Source organism: Leptinotarsa decemlineata, unplaced genomic scaffold (genome assembly GCF_025532065.1).
Source record: "Leptinotarsa decemlineata unplaced genomic scaffold, Ldec_3_MD MMD2_tig00003798_RagTag_RagTag, whole genome shotgun sequence".
Taxonomy (NCBI): domain Eukaryota; kingdom Metazoa; phylum Arthropoda; class Insecta; order Coleoptera; family Chrysomelidae; genus Leptinotarsa; species Leptinotarsa decemlineata.
Window position 1 is genome coordinate 2,317,682 of NW_027412596.1, and position 12,733 is coordinate 2,330,414.

The 12,733-nt window shown below is 34.0% G+C and overlaps 1 protein-coding gene across 2 annotated transcripts in view; it reads left to right on the top strand.

Annotated features, from left to right (window-relative positions):
* LOC111508608 (farnesyl pyrophosphate synthase) overlaps positions 1-12,733 on the top strand; it is a 58,040-nt gene that overhangs the window by 16,192 nt on the left and 29,115 nt on the right. The gene's annotated exons all lie outside the window — the stretch shown is intronic.

A 12,733-nucleotide genomic window follows, 5' to 3' on the forward strand; every position in this document is an offset into this window, starting at 1 on the left:
CGTCCATCCTGTCCTTTCCAGGAAGGTGGACAGGTCACTGGGAGACATCTCCTTTATATCGGCCGGTGTAGGCCAAGACTCGCCGAACACACACTCTCTTATTGACGATAACTCCGGGCACTCGCACAGGACATGCCTGACAGTCTCATCTTCCTGTTCACATATCCTGCATAGAGGTGTGTCCACTAGCTCCATATTATGGAGGTGTTTCCTTAGTTGACAGTGGCCAGTCAGAAATCCTACTGTTAGGCGTAGGTTTTTCCTGGTCATTGCCAGATATTTCTTCGGCGCCAGCTTCCCAGGGTCGCCCAAGGTGATCCAACCAGGCGCACCAACCAGGTGCGCCATAAGTCCAGTCCCCACTGAAGTAGGTCTGGTCTTATACCGTCGGGTACTGGTGACTTGTAGGATGACTTGGTGACCGACCGGTGATCGCCGTCGTCGGTGATCGTCGGTGATCGGCGCCGATCACCGGTGAGCATGTGTGCCAGGTCCCGTTCCCACATATGGTTCACTATTGGAATTTGGACGACCGGTATAAAATCGGCCGTCCACAATCTGTGTGTGAGCAATTAGCCTTACGCTAGTTGCACACACACACCGATTTTGGACGGCCAGTATAAAATCGGCCGATATTTTATTGGTAGCGGGTGCTTGCATACTCACCGAATTCTTATCGGTAAAACAATCAGTTGCTTTGTTGTCGTAATTAGCACGCACTACCAAAACGAAGTTAATCCGTAGTAACTACAATTTCACCGAGCATTCAAGAAAAGCACCGGTAGGCATGTGTGCAAGGTCCCTTTCCCACATGTGGTTCACTATTGGAATTTGGACGACCGGTACAAAGTCGGCCGTCCAAAATCGGTGTGTGTGCAACTAGCGTAACAGTTTTACAAAAACGCAACCCGTGTTTCGCCATACAATGGCTTTTTATATGTTGTAAAACTATTTAGTGAAAAACTCACAATGAAGTGTTTGTTGAATACGTTCAATATTTCTTTTCTATACTTTTAGTTTCTCTGAAACATTTATATAATTCGATATGGTTCAAGAACGTTATGATGTATATGTATAACTTCTAGTATGATTTCGTGAATAATGTTGATTTACATGTTAATTCGGATTTACATCTCTGTGTATCACAGGTCTTTGTAGCTTGTCAAGTTATTTTGTTGTTCATTTCCCATTTCCGTAATTCATGAGAAAGGTGTTGGTGAACCTTGTATGTGTTATTCATCTGTTGAAAGATTATTTTTAGCGAGAGAATTGATATGGTAATCATCACGCTTCCTCCGTATATGGTTTAGTTGTAGTAAACAAAGGAAATTAAGATAATTTGTCGTGTTTCAATTAGCATAGATCGCGGGAGGTTACAGCTCCTATGCGTTCGCGGATATAATAAAAGATACTCAATTGTTTAGGGAAGTAAACTACACATGCGACTCCACGACATGTATTGTTAAATATACGGATATTCGTCAATAAACAATATATATCGGCAACTGTTTTATTAGGAGTTAGACCGAGAGGTAGCGTGCATTTGAATAAGTCATTTCATCTACATCTGTTACTTGAAAATCCTAAACGTCAACAACTTCAGTGGTGTTGAAGTTATAAGGAACAGTGAGTTAAAGTTGTTTAAAAAATTATGCTTCAAGTATTTTCATACCGTGCCAAAACTCTTGAGATGGTTTCTCAGTAATTTTTTCCTGAATAATACTAATCAGCTTTATGGAAGCTTTACGTCAGTCATATGTATGAAACCACATTAAACTCAGTTTATTCTTCCTCTTGAAGATGATCACTTGGTGATCGAAACACGTGTCGAGGTGTTAAAAATAACGATTTGGTGGTGGGAAAGAACTCCAGTAATATTTATATTTTTCCGAGTTAGCTGAAAATAAAAATTATCCTCACATTGAATTCAATATTCAATATCAAGAAGTACTGTTCTCATCAACCGTGACGTTAATAAAGAACGTTACTCAAAAATACTTGCGTTTTTGAAAACGCAAATCTGCGGTACGCAGACGGCAAAAATGTTTACCCCATATGAAATAAAATCATTTATAAACGATGTCCCTGGCGAAATACATCTTACAACAAAAGTTTGTCACTTAATAATAAAACAAGATTACTTACAGACTCGATAAGCTTTGCCAGCACAATTTGTGAGATGGTCTGGTACGCCAGCTTCCTAAGTTGAGATCACACGGCTAGTATATTTTCCTTTTCAGACCACTCAATTTTCAAACTATTTGGAGTTGAATAAAATAAGAAAGATAGAACATATTTTTCAATATGAGAATAGAATAATATTTTCTGAATTATGAGAAGCTTTGGGTAAACAGATCGCAATATTTCCGAAAATCATCTGCCACCCTGTAAGTGGACGCAGGTGGAGACAACACGACTTTGAAGAGGCATGGAGGGTGGAAGTCAACATTTGTGGCGAGAGGATGTATAGATGATTATTCAATGAAAATTAAAAATGTTACTGCAGAAAAAATCCTAAATTCCATGAAACAACCGTCTACCAGTAATGGAGAAAATAATGGAGATATGGAATCCTCGATACCATCTGTTATGATAACTAAATGACTTTATTCATGAACATGAAATATTTGAAATAGTATTACAGATAGTTTCAGTAAATGAAAGGTTTTTGTTGTGCAATTTAATGATACTACTATCACATGCCATTAATCGCACGTTAAAAGTTAAGATCTCGTTGATCTCTAGCTTGCACACGTTTCCTCTTCTGAGGGGGCAATACCTGGTTAACAGATAACACATTTTTCAAAAAACTCTTCACAACTAACCCATATTTAAAAATATTCCTGTTATAAGTCTTAAAAAAGTATAGTATTCTACTCGCGAGTGATGGGCATTACTCGCTCATATGATTTACAACGCTCGCCTTCGGTTTACGTCGACAAACTTCATTCTCACGAGTAATGACCTCATTTCTTGCCCGTTGAATAATATTCTTTTTCAAAGTAATGAAGAATATCGCCAGACGTATTTTTACCGGGGGTAAGACCGTCAGTCATAGTCATAAGCATGCTGTGTTATCAGTGCATCTGTACTTTGTAGTCACTTTAGCAAATGAACTGAAGATCTTCACCTCTTCAAACATTTAACTGACGGTTATTCAAATTTGAGGTGATATGATTGTTAATACCCCATATTCCAATTTCAATCAGTATTATATTAATGTAACATGTTCGCTAACAATGTAACATCATAAGGAGATAACTGCGACATAGTCATATGAATGAAGTGTTCTTGAAAAAATGTTCACGAAGATGTTTTTCAAAAGTTCGTTATTGACAACATTACGTGGCATAATTTATATTACATCAATATACTACTGACTGAACTTAAGATATGGATTTTTTTGTTGAGAAAGAGTACAACTAAATGCTTGTGAGTATATTTGTCAGAATTCAGCTCGCAGCATGTTGATAATGGTGACTGACGGTACAAAAATTTCAGAAGATATAAAATGACGTGATACTCAAAAATATTCATTTGTTTAATAAACGTGACTGACGTATAACCCTTCTTTCTTTCATACATGAATTTTACCACGATATAAAAATATTTCCAGATTACATTTTTGCAACTTCCGGCGGCTGTCCCTAGCATTAAACGTCAATAAAATGCTAAAAATGAAATTTATCCGTATGGAATTTCTGAGCTCCCGTACTATTGGATCCACAAACTAATCCGGTTTTTTGACACAAAAATAACTGACAGAATAACTGAAGGATTCTTAAGCAATATATTAACATCTTGTTGACCATGAAATAAATGATCGCTTAATGTATTTCGCCAAATTCGCCATAATATCGCAGAATGGCGCAGTTAACCGTTTTTTATGAATGCTCATTTTTTTCTCGAAATCTATTCACAAGGTGAAAAAAAAACTTTTTGAATTGTTAGTCGCAGATTTCAAATAATAGATTCCGACTGACTAGAGAATAAATTAAGGAACCTTAGGCGATAAAAGAATATATGAATTCTATTTCAAATAATTTCATGCAGCCATTGAATATGAACCCAAAAATATCAATAAAACAAGATATTTTCAAATACTCAGCTCTTTCCGACCTGGATTTGCTGAAGAAAAAAGCAGAAAGTGTTTCCGTTATCAGGTATTATCGACACCATCGATTTTCCAATTATTAACATTTTCGTCATTTGAGCAGATTCATTACAGTGTTGAAACAACAAACAATTTCCCGTCAATTCATTACAGGTTACATATACAGCTACATATACAGAAAAATATGTGTATACAAAGTATTTTATCCGATTTTTCACTGTTCTTCATTATGTCACATCAATTTCTATCATTTCATTTTTTATTTTATTAATTTAATTTTTTTATTAATCAAGTATTTCAATTATTCTTCATTAGGTTGCACTCTTCAGATAAGCACCTTGTGATACATGACATTTTTTGTTATATTATCAGGCGCAAGTATAAACAACGCAGATGGTCTTTGGACCCGTGAACATGCCACATATAATTGACCATGTGAAAAACATTGGTTTTCCAGATTCAGACCACAAACTTTCAAGGATTGGCCTTGTGATTTGTTAATGGTCATGGCGAATGCAAGACGAATTGGAAATCGAAGTCTTTTAAACTCAAACGGCATATCGGTTGGGATCATCGGGATTCTCGGATTGAGAACTTCCTCACCTTCGAATTTTCCTTTGAGTATCGTCGCGTAAATCACATTGTTCATCAATTTACTTACCACCACTTACCACGGAAAAGCGGTCGAACGGGATAAAAAGTATCCTATGTTCTTCTCCTTGTTCTAAGCTACCTCTCCACCAATTTTCAGCCAAATCGGTTCATCCGTTCTTGAATTATAAATAGTGTAACTAACACCACTTTCTTTTAGATATATATAGATATCTGCAAAAAATGTTTCAAAATAATTTTTATCGGTCATACTTATCAAGTTCCAGAAAAACAGTTTTTTCAATTTTTGTTTCAGTTGTGATCGTCGATGTATTAAGAGTGCTGGTAATTATTCAATTCACGAATGTTTCATCGGTTCGGATGCTTTACTATAGGCTAAAATAAAATAGCGAACTAATAAAAACACAGTACATAATTTTACATAATTCGTATAATTTCAAGGCTTTTGAAGAAAAAGAAAAATGACGATTTGAAAAAATGTTGAAATATTCAGGTGGTACCATAAAAGTTATCTCATTTACGTCGTTACAGCGAATATAAATAAAAAGAAGCATATACATCTTTTTAGTCACAAATTTGTGAGTAACAGCGGTTGAGATGTAATTGAGATGTAAATGAAACTACTGATAATCATTTTAATTCACCGAAACAGATGAAGATCAAAGAGGTCAACAAAATTGATATTGAAACATTATGGAATCAAACAGTAATAGTATAACAATTTTGTTTTCGAAATTGACCATCACGCGATATTGATTACCAAATATGTTCACTGAGCTAACTGAAATGTCAGGCGATCTTGAAATCTGCCGACCTCGAATTATCCCCATGTTTTTAGGGATGTTGGTATATGGGAACTCTAATGAAGCCATTAATCTGAATTTATCTTAGCAGTTTTCACATTAAAATAATACAGTAATAATAATAATACACAATTCTCGGATACAATGTTCCATCCGAAGGATGGAAATTGGTCTTTGATTCTAACACGATTACCGTTCCCAATATGGGAGCAGTATTTTTGTTGGATTTGTTCTACATCAGATGTCTGTTATGGCCGCAATTTTATGCGCAACTTTAATAACATTATACAAAAATATAGAAGGAATCGTTGACGTTTTCCCGTGAAAATTGGTAGCTGTGGATATTAAATAGAAAATGCCAATATTAGATCTCCCATAATGTTTATGATATTTATATGCTTGGGCACATCCAAAACAAACAATATTGATTATAAAGTACTCGTAGTTTATGTATATACATAGTATGACTGAAAAATATTTTGGAAATAATGAAGGTATTGAGAAAATATAATGCAGTTCTTCAGAAGTGAGCCAGAGATAAGCTGAGCTACCCTGTATTAATCACGCGAGGTGCTCGTGCGAATTGATGTTCGGTTCTAATTACAAATGCAAAATACCACATGTGTATTCAATTTCAACGCGTAACTATTTTTAGTACGGATTAAAATTATGATTCGAAGCATAGTACAGTTCGAAATGAAAGGCATTATAAAATAAATGTCAATTTCTCCATATTAATAAGGATATCAAGTAGGTACTGAAGTTAAGACGTTCGAGTATGTTTTTTATTAGCAATTGATATTATTTAAAATATTTCGGACCAAACTACTTTTTCACAGTCCTCTATAGAGGTTTATTATTATGTATACTAAGATTACCCTTTCTCAAATAATGTTTTTATTGGAGAAATAAACTCTAGCTATTGAATATTTTTTTGTGACAATCTGTAAATTTTCAGTTCAGCTTTTAATTGTGAGATGTCATAATATCTTTTACCTTTTATAAGTTTACTACGAGAATAAAAATAATTTGTGTATTTTAGAGTAGTTCATTTTCACTTCAGTTGCAACAGGGTTGTAAACTAGTTACCTGCTGTTTATTTAATAAAACAACACATAGTGAGAATCGAGTTGTTCTTAATTTGTGGGTATTTTTATAATAATCAAGAATAATTCAACAAAACTGATAAAAACTGTTCTGAGAGGCTTTAACGAACCACAACTGCTTGAGGTCCAACATAACTCTATTTCGGTTTACAATCGACATCATTCAGATCGGATTTTGGCCAAGTCAGTGAGACCATAGAACAGAGACGAATGTAAGACTAATCGACATGTCCATATTAATTATGTTTTTGTCCATCGGTTCAGTGTGGACCTCAACAAATATTTGATGTGATTTTTCACGTTGACAATATTTTTATTTATGAGCAGATTGAAATGATTCAGATACTGTCTATGGATTTTGAGAATTCAACTGATACAACAAATAAAATGAAGTCGTAAATCAAAAAAGTTTCAACTTGTTTGGATTTGATTTGTAACCAATGAATTCAACCAAGGAAATACTTCACTGATTTCAGCGCAACTTGGTAGCAGCTAGCAGCAATAGCTCAGATCCAATAAACCTACTGGAAATTACTTATTTCCACGCCAAAACTTTGATATGCTTCAACCGCCAACTAGATAGCTAATTTATGTGAAAATAATCATCAGTAGTTATCACTTCATTTGTTCGGACTTCCATTGTCTAATATGATATAAATTGATTTGACATCCCGGAAAAAATCTATAAAAAATAAAAAAGGATTGCTAAAAAATAAAAATTATATTAAGTAAAAAAAAAACTAAAATGGCAATGAAATAAAATACAAGCAACAATCAAACAATTGAACTATTAACGCGAGATGAAAATTGAAAATTATTAACGAGAAATGAGAATTGAAAAAAGTAAGAGATTCCAAGCCAAGTTACTTCCCGACGTTTCGATTGTTAATATCCACAATCGTCTTCGGGTGATAACTGGACTTATTCCTCTGAGATCTGACTATTTATAGGTCATTGGAGTGCTTTATGTAACTTGGCTTGGAATCTTTTACTTTTTTTAATTTTCAGTTAATAATTTTTAATTTTCATCTTTTGTTTTAATTTTCATCAATTGTTTGATTGTTGCTTGTATTTTATTTCATTGTAATGTCAGTTTTTTTGCTTAACAATCTAATTGTTATTTTCAGCTATTCTTTTTAATTTTTTATAGATTTTTTCAGGAATTTCAAATCAATTTATATCATATTAGACAATGGAAGTCCGAACTAATGAAATGCACCACGAAACATTGTCAACCACCTTCAAACGTCAATTGTTACCATTTTCTCTTGATGCCAAAACGATGAGTGAACCGATTGATATGAATCTTAGATATAACTGAAACATTAAATGTTAAGTTGAATTTATCACAATAGATTAGTGAAAACCACACCAAAATCATTTGAGCCCTTTTAGAGATTGGCGCTAACAAATGCACAGTCAATCAGACAGCCAGCAGTCAGTTACATTTATTATATATGATGTACGTTTTATGGATATTTGTTCATTTGTAACAAATGACCCGTAAAGTAACCTAGTTGCGGAGACGGAGTACGGAGTGGCATATTATCCGTGACCACTTTGACAAGAAGTGTAACCAAGAAGCATAGAATTTTCCTGGTGTGATCACTTTGACCCCTTCCCCATGTAAAATGTTATTTCAAAAACTCTCGACCTACAGCACACTTGATGAAGTGTGGCTAGAGTGTGGCTCCTCTAGTCGATTGGTTTGTCATGCCTGATTGAAGGACATCATAAACAGAGTCAGTTTAAATAAAGTAAATATCAGATTCAATAACTCATGTTCTAATTCAGCGAACAGGATATTTCGCTCAGCAAATAATATTGAATAACAGTTGTATAATTCGTACTAGAATAGAGTTTTGCGAATAATAGCTCAAAGATGTTGAGGTGTCAAACAAATTACTCTAGTCGATTGATTTGTCATGTCTAATTGAAGGACTTCCTGATTTTTCTCAGGTTTATTATATAGGTTACTAGCGATCCACACCGGCTCTTCACGGGTGCAATGCTGATACTAAATATACAGTGTCACCGATAAAGTCCGCATCAAATGGGAAACTTTTTTATTTATCGTTTTATGTGAAATTTGCTTAAGAAATGATGTCAAATGGCGTCTACAAAATAGGTCACGTGATTTCCTTAACCTGTCAAAATTGACATTTAAAAAAAGAAACATCGAAAAATGACATTATTCTTCAAAATATCCAAAAATATCAAAGGATAAAAACATTTTCTTTTGTAATTTTATACCCACACACCAAGTTTCAAACCCATAATAAGTATTTTATATTTTCACTATTTTTCCGCATTCCTGGTTTTTCTACTTATCAAAATTTAAGCACACCTGTACTAAATCATTTATTTTAACTAAACGCGTCACCAAATTTCTTTTTTTGTAATATAATAATATTTTAAGAGCCTCTTTGATGTTAAAAACAAATTTTGAAAAATAAAAGTCAAACTTGATGCAAAGTTCATCTAGTTTCAACGGGGCTTTCCAAACTATACAGTACTTGAGTTTTTTAATGAGCAAATGTCCTCACAATATGAATTAGAACAAAACGGAACATTAGGAAACAATATCTTAAAGTGTCTATTGTTTTTTTAACAAAAAATACAGTGGAATTTAATCTTAATTAAAAGGAACTGAAAATAAACATGTACCTATACCTAATATGTATGTCTTCCATCGCGTTCTATGCAGATAATTGTCCTTCTTGATACATCTTTTATTGAGTTGCTGATACTCACAGGGTTTATGTTTAAAATAGAGTTTCTAATAACAGTTTCTAGGTGATTCACGTCACGAAAAGGTCTTTATTTATAAACGATTTGTTTTAAGTAACCCCACAAGAAAAAATCTAGTGGGGTTAAATCTGGCGACCTAGGCGGCCATATTTGCTCCATATTTCGCCCAATAACTTTGCCCCTAAACATTTCTAATAGTTTCTCTTTGACTTGTCTTGAACTATGAATAGGAGCCCCGTCACATTGATACCACAGACTGTGTCTTATTTCAACCGGCATATTGTCCACTATATCACTGATCTCAGTATTTAGAAATTGCAAATAATCCTGAGAAGTTGATTCGTGTCTAAAAAAGAATGGTCCCATTACCTGATTATTTAAAACACCGCACCACACATTTGTTTTAAATGAATATTGGTCCCGACATTCTATCACAAAATGAGGATTTTCCTGAGCCCACCACCTACAATTCTGGGAACTGACTACGCCGTTCGATGTGAAGGTAGCTTCGTCGGTCCATAGGATTTTGTAAGGAAATTTTCTGTTTAATTCTACTTCTCCTTGGTACCAGAAAGAGAAATCTAGTCGAACATCGAAATCTCTTTCCTTTAAGGTATTTATAAATTTGGGTTTGTAGGGTTTGAATTTATTTTTATGTAAAATTGCTCTTACGCTTTCTCTTTTATCGCCAGTTCTATCTACAATATTGGTAATACTTGATTTTCCCTGTTCGATAACATCCAGGCAGACAGCCAACTGAACCTCATCATTATTGCGTGATGGATTATGACGTTTTTTAAAAGTATTTTCAACTGAACCAGTCAGTTTAAGTTTTTTTTTAATGCTACTTACAGTGGATTGCTGTACATGTCTACCAGGATGTCTTGCGTTAAAAATATCAGCCACTTGTCGATGCAATGTGTTTTCACCACAAATTAGCACAATTTCAATTTTTTCTTGTAAAGATAACATATTATTTTAATTTTCATACATTACATTGAACTAACGGGCATTAATTTATTCAGTGACAGTGACGTTTTCTAAAACACATTATGTAGTTTCATATTTTTTCACAGCCTACCCAGTTTTTTTAAATTAGTGTTGTTAGCGGAGTAGGTAAATGTAAATACTATGAGTTTTCTTTTATTGAATGGGCTTCAAGAATCACGAAATGATGTTTCCTAATGTTCCGTTTTGTTCTAATTCATATTGTGAGGCCATTTGCTCATTAAAAAACTCAAGTACTGTATAGTTTTGAAAGCCCCGTTGAAACTAGATGAACTTTGCATCAAGTTTGACAACTTTTATTTTTCAAAATTTGTTTTTAACATCAAAGAGGCTCTTAAAATATTATTATATTACAAAAAAAGAAATTCGGTGACGAGTTTAGTTAAAATAAATGATTTAGTACAGGTGTGCTTAAATTTTGATAAGTAGAAAAAGCAGGAATGCGGAAAAATAGTGAAAATATAAAATACTTATTATGGGTTTGAAACTTGGTGTGTGGGTATAAAATTACAAAAGAAAATGTTTTTATCATTTGATATTTTTGGATATTTTGAAGAATAATGTCATTTTTCGATGTTTCTTTTTTTAAATGTCAATTTTGACAGGTTAAGGAAATCACGTGACCTATTTTGTAGACGCCATTTGACATCATTTCTTAAGCAAAATCCACTGCCAAAATCAAATTTCACATAAAACGATAAATAAAAAAGTTTTCCATTTGATGCGGACTTTATCGGTGACACTGTACATATCAACGCGGGTGATCGCTGCGAATCATATAGTGTTATAAGGCGAAGCTAGGCCTCCGACGCGCTATTTATAGGCACGCCCCGACGGCCCCCGGCCGTTACCGCCACAACCGCTATATACCTGCATTTCAAACATGCAATATTCATTTGAATTACATGCTGCAAAGGGCCATATTGATCTATATTATATGCACAGTGTATTTTAGGTACTTAATTGGATAAGGATCAATGCTGTATTGCCTAAAATCGCTACGTAAAAAAGTAAAGGATAAAAAATGGTTAGTGTGGGATATCCCTAAGAGATAGAGATATACCATCGCTGACTTTTTTGAAGATCTTTTTAAGGTGTCCAACCTACTGTAGTACATTATTCTGATCTATCTCGTAGGGTTCAGCCAGCGTTTGCAGTATAGGCGAAAAAAATATGTGCAGTCATATTCCATTTTATATCATTTCAGTGAATGTACTTCTAAATGTGCAGATCAACGGTGCTTATGATCACGTGTAAACGCAATGCAGTCATTTATTTTCATACTTAGAAGCATCTTGTCAAATCGTGCTTCAACAATAAACCTGGAAATAAAACAAATACTCGCATTGTTCTTTTATTGGGCATGAAAATTATATTACTGATTTCACGATGATTCGTTGAGTTTTATTACCTATAAGCCATCACTATTAACAGACTAACAAATATCCGTTTTGAAATATAATTGGAATTAATGAGCATTCGAGGTAATACTGACCTTGAATATTTTTTTAAAAATAATGTCTAATTTCACGTCCATGAATGTATGCTTTTCAATTGCATTCACTAAATACAACTAATTTTAGTGATAAGATACAGATGGTTCGGACTATGAACGAGATGGACATGATTTGAGTAGCTTGTAAATATTATTTGGTATAGTATTGAGGTCTTAGCTATTTTTTGATATGGTTTTTATTGATTGGAATTGATCCAATTCAGCTGGAATTGCCATGTACAATATTTTCATTTCGTACAGCAGTTTGTATACTGTTGTTTACTTCTATACTTTGTACGAAAACGTTTAGGGTTTGATTAAATTATTGTACAAGTGTGTGGGTCTAAATTATGAAAACCTGATTTGGTCCGCGGAGCGGCGGGAACACAGTATGGTGTTCTGCTGTTTTATCATATTGCGAACAGAGACGGCATGGCACGCACTGTCTTCCGAAATTCCAGGTTTCTTCATATGATGGCAGTGTCATGAAATCAGGCATGTTAGATAATATAGAGAATCCCTACTGTAGTCTAACAATTGTTCCGTGGCATTTTCCACAAAACGTATGAATGCCTTGGATTGGGTTAATTCTAATAGATTTCGTAGGTTTGAAGATGTTTTGTATAGTAAAACACGTGTTACGGTTTTGTGAACTGTTCACAGAAAATCTCACAATGAAATGTTACTCGTGATAAGTTATAATCAAGCTGAAACAAATACAAGAAATGTAAGACACAATCAAGTTTAAATTATTATAAAGACCTTTAGCTCGTTCAATCAGAAATAAAAAAATGGATGCATCCAAAATCAGATATAGCTCAATAAAAATGAGCCTGCCAAACTC